This window comes from Rattus rattus, chromosome 8 (assembly GCF_011064425.1).
Source record: "Rattus rattus isolate New Zealand chromosome 8, Rrattus_CSIRO_v1, whole genome shotgun sequence".
Taxonomy (NCBI): domain Eukaryota; kingdom Metazoa; phylum Chordata; class Mammalia; order Rodentia; family Muridae; genus Rattus; species Rattus rattus.
Window position 1 is genome coordinate 64,823,344 of NC_046161.1, and position 12,652 is coordinate 64,835,995.

A 12,652-nucleotide genomic window follows, 5' to 3' on the forward strand; every position below is an offset into this window, starting at 1 on the left:
GGAGACACAAGCCAGGCATTTAAAGAACTTAATACATCTATGCTACCCAACCAACTAAAGTTTTCAGCAGCCATAATGCAACTATCCTTCCACTTGAGGACATAGTCTGACTAAGCAGAGATAGCCACTTGACTGTTCTCGTGAACTCTTTCAGTATCTCTGCTTCTAGCTACCCACAGACACAGCTAACTAGTACACAATTTTTGACAACTTCTAATAATCAAATGGGCCTTGCAACATTCCTGCTAACTTTGACAATATAGCATATTTGGTCAAAATCAAACACTTCCTTTAAAGCTTCCTTCATTAAACTAGGGAAGAGAATTAGGTTTCAAAAGGTTGCCACCTGTCCCAACAGTCCCACCTCTGGGTACAGTCAAAGGAAGCCAGTTTGCTAAAGTAGATATACAATGGAATGCCATTCACCCATAGAAAAAGAATACAATCCTTTCATCTGTAATGATCTAGATGAAATTATGAGTCATTATCCTGGGTGAAATAAATCAGTTGGAAAAGAACCTTCACATGACCTTATTCACATATGGGATCAACTAAACTGAATCTCACAGAAGCTGAGAGCAGAATTAAGGTTACCAGAGGCTGGAGAGGGTGGGGTAGGCTAGTCAATAGGTATTAGTTACAGCTTGATGTGACTAACAAATTCTGGTGATAGTGTGCAATAAAGTGATTCCTGATGATACTAGACTTTGTGTTTCAAATGGCTAGAGAAGATTTTGAAAATTATATCCTAGAGAAGGATGTCTGTAGAAGCATGGTAACCTGACTGAAACATCACTATGTACACATCAAAACATCACATGGTACTGAAAAACATCTACAATGTTTAGGTTTTTATGTATCATTTAAACTAAACTTAGGGGCTACACTCCTCCTGAGGATCTATAGGCAGTCACCAGATGCTAGAGGAGGGGAGGCATTCTCTTCTCTAGTGTAGCCACTGATAAGCTGGCCATACTCCTGCAAATAATCCCTTTCTCATGTTCCTGTTAGCTTCCCTAACGAAGCTCTAGCTCACCAGCACCAGCACCAAAGATGTGAAAGCAAAAGAGGAAATACCTGGGAAGAAGAAAGGAATCAGTGAGAGTGGAAGAGACACGAGTGAGGGAAACAGGTGAATATGATTAAAATACATTACATACATGAACAAAAATGTCAGAACAAGAGCCATCTTGTATGTAATTCATATAGCAAGTAAAAACTTTAAAATATGGTGTAATTAAGTTCTAAGGAAAGGATACAGTAAAATAACCGGAAGCCAGGTGTAATCGCACACTTTGGAGGCTGAAGCAAAAGTACTGCAATGAATGCAAAGCCAGTCACAACAGACGCTGTCCCAAGAGACCCTCCACAGCCCTACCCACACCCTTAAAAAAAAATTAAGGACTAGCTTGTTGCCTTGTTTTGTGGAATATTGCCTTCAGGGTGTAATACAGTCATTGCCCTCTTCAACTGCAAATCTGAGTGCCAGGAGACTTGTACAATATTGGGCCATCAACTTTCCCTCAAAGAAAAGGGTTCATGAGGCCTCCCTCTTCCCAAGGGTTTACAGTTAACTACTGCTGAGGCACAGGCAGTAAGTCATCCCAGCCCACCCCACCCCAGGATTTGCAGACTACTAACAGCTGCTGGGGGCAGAGGCAAGCTTCTAAGGCCACACATCCTTCCCCAGTAGCTGTTGTTGGAAGACAGACTGCTCCTGCAGTGCAGTCAACTCCTCCCAAGAAACCCCAGCTACATTCACTGGCTCACCAAGCCATGGCTGAATTGGTTGTTTCTATCACTGATACCCAGTTGGGATAAAGAGACATTTGTTCACTTCTCTTCAGAAAAGTTCATGTCTTCCCTTTGACACATCATGTTAAAACTGTTTAATAATACTTTCTGTACATTTAGATGGTTTTTACATTAAAAACTAATAGAAATATAGATTCTTTCTATGACTCCATTCTTTTTTTAACAAGAACCTAATTCTAAGAGAAGCTTGACACAGCTAATACATTTAGTGTCAGTACTGAAAGCCCAGCGTAAGAACTAGGTTGCTAAAGATCACTGTTAAATCAGTAACACAGAAAATAAAATCTGATCTAAATGTGCTTAAATCATCTCACTTCTGAAACTGAGCTGCTGACCAAAAGAGCTTAATTTACAGCAACAGTAATGTAATCTTTTAAATTTTATTATTTTTGTATGAATGATGTGGATGGCACTTGTCGTATGGTGTTTATGTGAAGGGCACAAGACAACTCTGTGGAGTTGGTTCTCTTGAGAAAGCCAATTCCAACAGTCAGACCTGAATATAAAGTACCTTTCACCTGCTTAGCCATCTCGCTGACTCACAGTGTAGCTCTGTACATAGAAGGATGATGATGTAAAATTGTGAACTTCACTCAAAATGGAGCACTCACTAGAAAGGTAGTTAGCCTGACAAGTGGAGCACTGCACTAAAGTAGAAGACGCTAAGCAGGGGTAAATGTGGTGTATGTTTTTAAGACAGTCTCAGTACCTTACTCAGACTGTCTCAAACTGCCAGAATCAGGGGCATCTCCTCCCTCAGCTTCAAGTAGGCATGACTACAGATGTATGCCACACCTGGATTTACCTTTTTTTCAACATCAGCTTTTATTATGTACATACCCAGCTTGGTGAGCTTTTGTGCAACTAGTACCCAGAAGAAACATCACTAGTGCTCATCACCTCCATCCAACAACAGTTGGAATCACTATCCTAACCTCCAAAATGATAGAAGTGTTTCACACTTAACAGACATTTTTAAATCATTTCTAAAAAACAAAACAGGTAATTGATATCAAGGGTTTTCTTCCTCGAACAAGTTACCAAAAGGCATAACCTTATAGGTCTTGTGCTTTACTTCACAGCTCTATTATTGCATAAAAGTAAAAACTGCAATGTCCTATCCCTAGAAAAAGCCATTCAACCCTTTCTTTGCATGATTATTACAAGGTCAAGCAATAATGTTTCCAAGCTCAATCATTAAATCCTACCTAGAGTATAGCACTGTGAGCAAACACAAGGGCATAGCAAACAACAGATTCACAAGAGGCAGCTAGTCAGACCAAGATGATCACAACTAAGGGCAAGAAAGAATAGTTCAAAAGGATGAGGCACACAGGTTGGTATTAGCATGAGGCAAGGAGGTATTTGACACTAGTTTTAGTAACAGATACAAATCAGTGTTGAAAAAGATGGAAGAAACTGGAACCAGTCATGCACAGTGGCCCACACCTTGAATCCAAGCACTTGAAGGCAGAGACAGGCATATCTCTGAGAGTTTGAGGCTAGTTTGGTTTACAAAGCAAGTTCCAGGCCAGCCAGGGATACATGGGAAGACCCTGTCTCAAAAAGAAAAGACAAGACAGAAGGAGAATCATAATATGTTACTGATGGGAATGTAAAATGATGTGGCCAGACTGAGAAGTAGCCTAGCACTTCCTCAAAAGATTAAGTCTAGGGCATGTGGAATAGCTCAGGGGCAGAACACATTCAAGGATATGTTCATTCCCCAGTACCAAAACCAATATAGAATCAGCTGCTGATTGAACAAACCCATGCAATGGGTTATAACTGAGCAATCAAAAGAAATTAAGTTGCTCTAAGCTACACACAAATGAGTATCATGCTAACCAATCATAAGAGTATACAGTTAGGGCTGGAGAGATGGCTGAGCAGTTAAGAGCACTTGCTGCTCTTACAGAGGACCATTGTTCAGTTTGAAACATATACAGGGCAGATCACAAGCATCTGTAATTTCCAGTTGGCTTTGCAGGCACCAGGCACATATATGGTACATATATACAAATACAAAGTACTCATATGCATAAAAAAATTAAACCTAGTTTTTTAAAAGTTGTGAAGACTATGCAGTTAAAACTTCTTAAATGTCAAATCTTTAGACATAAAAATTAGAATGGTGGTTGCCTAAGACTGTGAATGATTTAAGAATTAGACTGTGCGAGAGGGCTTCCTTTTTTTTTTTTTTTTTTTGAGAAGTGTCTCAAATTGTTAGCTGTAGCCATATGCTACTTTGTAATTAAAAACAAATATTCTATAAATAAATAACCACATCTTTAGAAAGTCTGTACAAAGGCCACTTTTTATTTTCTTTAAGATTTCAAGTTTCTGACTGCCTACCAATAATACTACATGATAAGATTCTACTGCTGAGGACACCACATACCTTTGTTGCAAGACAGATCAAGCTGGAACTGAGCTCTAAGTTTCCTCCCTGCTCACATGCTCACAGGGTATCAGAAGGTGCCATGTACATTGTGAGAGGAGAAAAGGCATCTCTGTCCTACCCAGCTGTGAACCGTACAAACTATATGCCCAACTTGCCAGCCAAGGTGTGTCCACTGCTGCAATAGTAGTATGGCAGTGTACTTTTATGGGGCTAATCAACCACTTGATGATTGTATGTGAGGGCAATCCTTAAAGAGAGGATTCATGCCTGGGACTATAAACCCAATCAAAAACCCATGGCTCTGAGGAAGTTACAGGCCTTAAGTGGGAATTAAACTAATCATTTAGCTAAACTGACAATGGTACCAACCTCCCTTCTAAATATTTATGTTTATAGCAATGGATGAATGCTGCTTTCAGTCTTAATCAGAGAAGCTTCTCTTTGCAGTAAACAAAAGAGAATGCGTAGAATTGTGCCTTTTCAAAGTGTCCAGTTAAATAACAGTTGCATATATGTTCAAGTTCCAAACATATACCACCCCCTCTAAAGTTTAGAGAACACTGTAAAAGGAGAAGAGAAAAAAATGTAAACACCAGAAACCATGGAGAAGGGCTATGAGATGGCATCTGCAGGGTAAGACACAAACCCTGTACTCATCATCATTTAACTACTGTGGCCTGCACAGAGCCAGGCTTAAGACTGGGCCTCTCAATAGAAATGTCATGGATTAGAGAAGGGCTGATGGCACTCTCGCTATCTGCTAAATATTGGCTATTGATGAATTCTGGGGAAGGGGCAGGCACTGTCTTTAGCTGTGTGTCCAGTGATGAACCACCCAGCTCCAATGGATAGCTCCATATCCACAGATACACAGATGGCCCTACTTAAAACTCAATGGGTCACAAAACAAGAAAACAAAACATGAGTCTAGCAAGGGGACTGGGAGAAGAGATTGATGGGGTGGGAGCAAGGTAAGAAAGGGTGAAAAGTCAAAATAATCAAAATACATTATAATACCTGCATGAAGTTGTCAAAAAATGTAATTTGTAAAACTTTCAAGCTTCTGAGGATCTGAGAGGACTGGCTAGATTCTGCTCACAAGTCCATTCTGTATGTCCTTTGTAATAAGAGACAGAGACAGACTGATGGAAGGAGCAAGGGTGGGAAGATGGTTAATGGTGAAATACCTAACCAGGAAAAGAAAGACTATTTACTGGTATACAGTATTATTCTGAAAATATCAGTCTTATCCTTTGTGATGGTTTGTTATGCCTGGCCCAAGGGGTGGCACTATTAGGAGGTGTAGCCTTGTTGGAGTGGGTGTGTCACTGTGGGCATGGAATTTAAGACCCCTGTCCTAGCTGTCTAGAAGCCAGTCTTCTGCTAGCTGCCTCTAGAACAAGAGGTGGAAGGAACTCTCAGCTCCTCCAGCCCCACATCTGTCTGGATGTTGCCATGCTCCTGCCACAGAATGAACCTCTGAACCTGTAAGCCAGCCCCAATTAAATGTCATCCTTGTAAAAGTTGTCTTGGTCATGGTTTCTGTTCACCACAGTAAAACCCTAATTAAGACTTCCCTCAAATGATCCTTCAAATGAGAAGGAAGAGAAAATGAAAACCTAGATAACTTTATTTGCAAGGAACTGACAGATGAAACCAAATGGAAACAAGATAGGCCTTTATGTATAAAATCAATCACTGACTATCCCTTATACAAACAGCTAGTCAGAAAATACGTAACAACCTACCCAAGTAAAATACTTACTACCAAAGTAGCAAAATTAATAAGAGAGGCACAGAGCCTATATAACCTGTCTACTATGCAAACCATGTAATTATACACAAAACCTAAAGGGAAACTGAATGTGATACCAGAGTATACTACTGTTGTGTGACAAAACTTTTCCTGGATAGGGATCCCACGAAAGACCAAAGTTTGGATACTACCGAAGTCCAACTTGGTGAACCAATGAGTTTCACTGGAGTTTCTTTCAGGAATATGAGAGAAGTTGCTTACAGGAACAGAAATGGCTCATTGCCCAGGCCCACCCAGCATGACTGACAGCTCACAAAAGCTGGGAAACTTGAACCCATGGCACAGCCTGCAGGCAGTTCAACTGGTTGAGTGTCCTTTCCAAGCTGGACCCTGGTCTCAACTGCTTGCAGGCAGCTGGTCTGATCTCAGAGTCTTCTTTGAAGCCTTTCTCCTCTGAAAGTTATCTTTGCTACTCAACTTGTGTGAGGACTCTTACTTTTATTATTTACTCTGACAGGGAGAAGTCTAGTGAATTTAGCCAGTTTCAGGGACTGCCTGGATATATAATGAGTTATTTACTTTCCTGACTAAGGAGTTCCCCTGCAAGGTAAGATAGAATATTTCTATCCTAGAGGAAACTTGCATAACACATATGCTGTAATCTCAGTATTAACACTAGTCCAGTGTCCGGATTTATAGATATGTTAATTAATAGAAAAATCATAAAAATTCATCTCATAAACTCAGTATATTAAAAGTACAATAATTATTATTGTGTTAGCTAAAAAAAAAAAGTCAGTAAGAAAAGAATTGAAAAATAAAGTCAGGTGGTGATATCTTACACTTTTAATCCTAGCACCCAGGAGGCAGAGACTAAATTTCTGAGTTCAAGGTCAGCCTAGTTTACAGAATAAGTTCCAGGATAGTCAGGACTATACAGAGAAACACTTTTGTCTCCAAAAAAAAAAAAAAAAAAAAAAAAAAAACCACCAACAACAAAAAAACAAAAATGAATTGAAAATTAAATGGATTTAGCTCAGTGATATAGAAGCCTAGCTCAAAGCTCTGGTTCAGTAACACTGAGTCAGGAAAAGAATGAGTTCAGAAAACAACATGTAAGGCAAACAGTCTCCATACTTCCCATCTGCTAATGGTCAAAGCTTTAAACTTACAAAACCAGATTTCTTACTTCATCTTTCAGCTCCTAAAAATACTGAAGTGCAAGCTGCCTCCGGGTTTCTTTGGTGACTGGGAGGCAGCAAGCTAAAAGTGCTCTATTTTAAAGTAATAAAAACAAACTTGAAAACAAACTTGAAGATAACTGGTATTTCATAAGTCATTACCATTGTTGCTATTTGTTTTCTGAATGCTGGGATTATAGGTCTGAGCCACTGCGCTCATATCCCCCAGAACTGGGGACCGAACCCACTGAGCTAAATCCCCAACCCCCACTGTGCTCATCTTAATGTTTTCATAATATACAGAAAGATACCTCTACAAAAAGAAAACATAGAGTTAAACTACACTGCTGTTTTAAGTCAGCCCATGTAGGATGATGGGTAGTACTGGGTACTGAATCCGGGGCTTCAAGGCATGCTAAGCAAGCTTTCTTGAGGTCTTTTTTTTTTAAAGATTATTTATTTATTTGTTCATTCATTTTATGTATGAGTACACTGTGGCTCTCTTCAGACATACAGAAGATGCATTGGATTCCATTACAGATGGTTGTGAGCCACCATGTGGGTGCTGGGAATTGAACTCAGAGCAGTCAGTGCTCTTGGCCACTGAGCCATCTCACCAGCCCCGCTGAGCCAGCTACACATTTAACATCTTGAACTACATTTTTTGTCAATAATGTAAATGAATAAGTATTGCATTTTTTCTAAATTACAATAAAGATCTCAGAATACAAGTAAGTATACTTACTGTGGTTTACACACACAGTACTGTGTTTCACACAGGGTCTCTATATAAAGCCTCAAACTTCCAACCCTACCTCAGATGACAAGATCTGCTCATTCAGAACTCTGCAAAGAGAACAAGCCCACTGACACAGTGAATGTCTGTTAGAGATGAAAACTCTTTCAAACAGACAATGTGAAGCAAAATTACAGTGAGCCACAGTAAAAACGAAAATGTTTCTGTGCTTGGTTATTCAGATAATTACAAAATAACCATGTGCTGGAACTGTGGATAACTGTGGGTAATACGAAAAACAAAACAAGATATTCTTTAAAAAAAAAAAAAGAAAGAAAGAAAGAAAAGCAAGATCCAGTACTCTAAGAAGCTCACAATTTACTATCAAACAGAACCTGACTTTTGTTGCAGGATACTTGACCATACTGTGAACCCCAAGATTGTGTTATTTACTGAAAAACTTGTTTTTAGTTGTGTTGTGGCTCGGCCCCTAGCACATACCTTTAATCCCTCTGGCTGGAGTACAGAGACACCCTTAGTTAGTACACACCTTTAATCCAAACGGTGAAGGTAAAGTTAGTTTGTAGAAGGAAGCACCATGTGATGTAATTTAGTGGCAGACAAAGATTTGACAGAATAGGATATGCCCAACTATCAGGAGAAGAAAGGGAAGCTACTTAAGAGAGCGGTGTGGAGAGAAAAAATAAAAAAAAGAGGCATTTTTACCGGAAGAGATTAACAGAGACAGGTTGAAGAGAGAACAAGCTAGACACAGGTAAAGAGAGAATGAGCCAGAGAATGAGAAGGCGCCAGAAGATTAGAACAGATCGCTAGTTAGTTTGAAGCAAGCAAGGCGATTCAGAAGGAGCTGAGAGAGAAGTCAAATTTAGTCAGTCTGAAGAGGAGTTTGGGCCAGAAGAGCTAAATCGAACCAGCCAGGCAGAGCTCAGGAAGAACTAGGGAAGGGTGAGCTTAAAAATAAGTCTCAGAGGCAGAAAACATTGTTCAAGGCCTAAATTAGATTGCATGGAAGCTAGAAGCTTCCAGGACTAGGCCTAGGTTAACAGACTGAGGCAGTAAGCCTAGAAGGACAATTATTAATACAGGCCAATAAAAATTATATTTACAGACTTTAAGGAGCCAAACGCACATCATGCTCTGGAGGAACACAGGGGATGCAGCACATAGGACCTCTGGCACCCAGCTTCCTGCAAACATGCTACCCAAGTGAAACTGTGAAGGAAGGGTGAAAAGAACAGATCTGTCTAACAACATGTCTAAGGTCCTAAGATGTAGGACCTTCAAATGCTGAGGAGTTTTCCTGGTTTTGTGTCTTTGGTAGGAGAAAACCAACTGGAGTCAAATTATCAAAGAATGAGGGATCACACTGCCTAACATCATTTAGGGAAATCTAACAAATATGGGAATAAAAGGAATAAGCTACAAAGAAAGATACCCAGGTAAGTTCTCCAATGAACAGGCAAAGAAGAGTTTTAGCTATTTCACCGGGTTAGCACGAAGAGTGACTAATAATCTTTCCACCCACTTCCTGGTACCACAGCCATAAAGAAAAGGGTGGGTGCTTCTATACTGTCATAACAGCTTGTTCATTTTTATTCTTTATCTCTTATTTTGGGAAAATCTTAATTAGCAGATTAGAAACAATTTATGTTCCCAGTTTGGTCCCTAAGTGGTACAAATCCTACAATCTAGACAAACTAGCAAAACTTAGGTATGGAATTTTAAAATGGCAAGAAAGAAGAAAATTAAAAAGAAAACCTAAATCTCTAATAAAACCCACTGGCTCTTCCTTTAACTGTTATAAGAAAAAACTGCTGCTCGAGCCAAAACCTTTCTTAAAACTGCAGCTGCTACTGCACACCAGGTTTGGCACAGGTGAACACGTGAGCGAACAATGAACTCTCCTAAAACCAGTCCACTTACTTTCTGGATGTCTGAGTGTCTAAGAGGAAGCAGGCAAATGTTCTGATTCCTATTAATAGAACTAGAGCAATGAAAGAGGTTCCACGCCTCTTCATCTGTCCTAAGCCCTAAGTCAGGTCTAAAGAACGTTTTTGACTAGAAGGAAAGGGGTGGTAAGCTGATTCAGATGTGAGGGCACTGGCTTCAACTCTGGCTTAAAGCTTGATGCTCAGAAACTAACTCCAAAGTTGCCCTCTCACCTCTACACATACATCACGTTACATGTACCCTACACATGCAAATCATACACACACACACACACACACACACACACACACACACACACACACACACACACACATCACCATCAGTCTCATTGTAATTAAAAGGGAAAAAGGCTTTCTAGATCCTACTGAGAGGTGAAAAGAGAACAGGAGAGAAGGACAGGAGGAAGCTTCCACTATTTGAAAAGAAAAATGAAGTTGATTAAAGCCTGTACTAACATCATTTATAGCAAAATAACATTATTAGTAGTTATATCACTATTATTGATGACAAAGATGATTCTTTAGAAAAAACTCATACCTACTTTATCCCCCAAGCCAGGGCAATTACCCTTGGCACCAAGGTAAAATTTTTGTTTTTAAAAGCTAAGAACAAAATGAAGGGCTGGAGAGATGGCTCAGTGGTTAAGAGCACTGACTGTTCTTCCAAAGGAAGACAGCAGCAGTGTATTCATATTTAATAAACAAACCTTTAAAAAAACAAATGAAGGGGTTGGGGATTTAGCTCAGTGGTAGAGCACTTGCCTAGCAAGCACAAGGCCCTGGGTTGGGTCCCAGCTCTGAAAAAAGGAAAAAAAAAAAAAAAAAAAAAAAAAAAAATGAAGAAGCCGAACTTTCCCATACTTCCCCATGACACAAACATGCTTTCCTTCAAGTTTTCTAGTAGCTTTTACTTACATTTTTATTAAATTTTATTTAATGTGTGTGTGTAAACATGTCACGATGCATGTGTGAAGGTCAAAGGAAGATTAGACCTCTCCTTGCTCTTCACCATGCTGATTTACAGATCCTCAGATTTGCTATCAAGGCCTCCACTCACTGAGACATCTTGCAGGCCCTCTAGCGTTTAAGAATAAAAATCTTTACAGTGCTTTTTAAAAAGCTACTTCCTAAATGGAGTAGGAGTAGCACACACCTTTAGTACCAGTACTCCAGAGGCAGAGGCAGGCAGATCTCTGAGTTCAAGGACAGCCTGGTCTACAAAGCAAGTTCAAGGGCAGCTGGGGCTACACAAAGAAACCCTGTCAAAAAGAAACAAAAAATAAACAAAGAAAAAAAGTATTTCCTAAACCGGTGCTAAAGTTGTATAGTGGTGCATGCCTTCAACCCCAGCACTCAGGAGACAGAGGAGGGCAGATCTTTTGAGTTCAAGGCGAGCCTCATCTATACTTGCAAATCCCAGCCAACTAAAAAAAAATTAAAAAAAAAAAAAAAAAAGGGGGGTTGGGGATTTAGCTCAGTGGTAGAGCGCTTGCCTAGGAAGCGCAAGGCCCTGGGTTCGGTCCCCAGCTCCGGGAAAAAAAAAAAAAAAAAAAAAGGAGGGAGGAAGAAGGGAAGGAAGGAAACAAGGGAGAGAGGGATGAGGAAGGGAGAAAAGAAAATAACTTCTTGAACTGTGGTGGCTGTGGCAAAAAGAATGAGTTCAAAGCCACCCTGGGCTACACAGGAAAACCATGTCACAGAACAAACAAAAGGCTACTTAGCAGAAGAGTCAACACACTGATGCTACTCAGGACTACCGATACAAATGCATGTCCCTGAAGCCACCTCCACTGCAGATACAAATATCCCGATCCAAGTTTCCTGGACTCAGAACTGCAAAGCCAATAAAAGGAGCTGTAGAACCCAGTATCTACAAAAATGAGCAATGAAATGAGATGCCTCAGGACATGACTGAGTAGGGGCTAGAGTGATAAGTTACTTCTCTGTGGGTGAAATGAGCCAATTCAAACCAGATTAGATTACAGTAATGTAGGCATTACTGAGAAGCTGTTCTCAGGCATGTTTACTGACCCCAAGGGCAGAGGCCAAGAAGTCACTATGGAAAGAGGAAATAGGGAGGAAGGAGGAAGAGTAAGGGAAGAATGTCTGAGGGGAAGGGCAGCCCAGCCAGGAGAACCTGAGGTCAAGCCTTTGACATATAAAATATGCACCTCAGTCCTTGTCCCCAGGATCCAAAACCAAAGAACTCTTCTAGAGCTTCTAGAGGACTCACATTCGGTTCCCAGCACCTATGGATAGCTCATCACAGAGAATCAGATACTCTCTTCTGGCCTCTGCATGTATACATGCACACACGTGGCATTGCATGCACATATATTTGTACATTTAAGAAAAAAGATGGGGTTGGGGATTTGGCTCAGTGGTAGAGGCGCTTGCCTAGGAAGCGCAAGGCCCTGGGTTTGGTCCCCAGCTCTGAAAAAAAAGAACCAAAAAAAAAAAAAAAAAAAAAAAGAAAAAGACTAACCCTTGTGCTAGGATCTACCTAGTTGTGGCATGCTTACCTAATATTCATGAAGCCCCAGGCTCAATATCCAGCATTACATAAACTGGGCGCGGTGGCACAATCCTTTAGTCCTTGTTCTTGGGGAAGGTAGGAGGATCAAAAGTTCAGTCATCTTTGCTTACCTACTGAGTTCAAAGCTAGCATGGGCTACATGAGATCCTACTTTAAAATTTTTTTGTAACCCATGTGAAAGAATTCCCCAGCACAAACCTGAAACAATTTGGCAACTAAGTTAGTTAGATTCTAACTTCCACTAATAACAGATA

At 40.2% G+C, this 12,652-nt stretch overlaps 1 protein-coding gene across 6 annotated transcripts in view; it reads right to left on the bottom strand.

Annotated features, from left to right (window-relative positions):
• Rnf111 (ring finger protein 111) overlaps positions 1-12,652 on the bottom strand; it is a 68,000-nt gene that overhangs the window by 38,613 nt on the left and 16,735 nt on the right. The window lies entirely within an intron of this gene.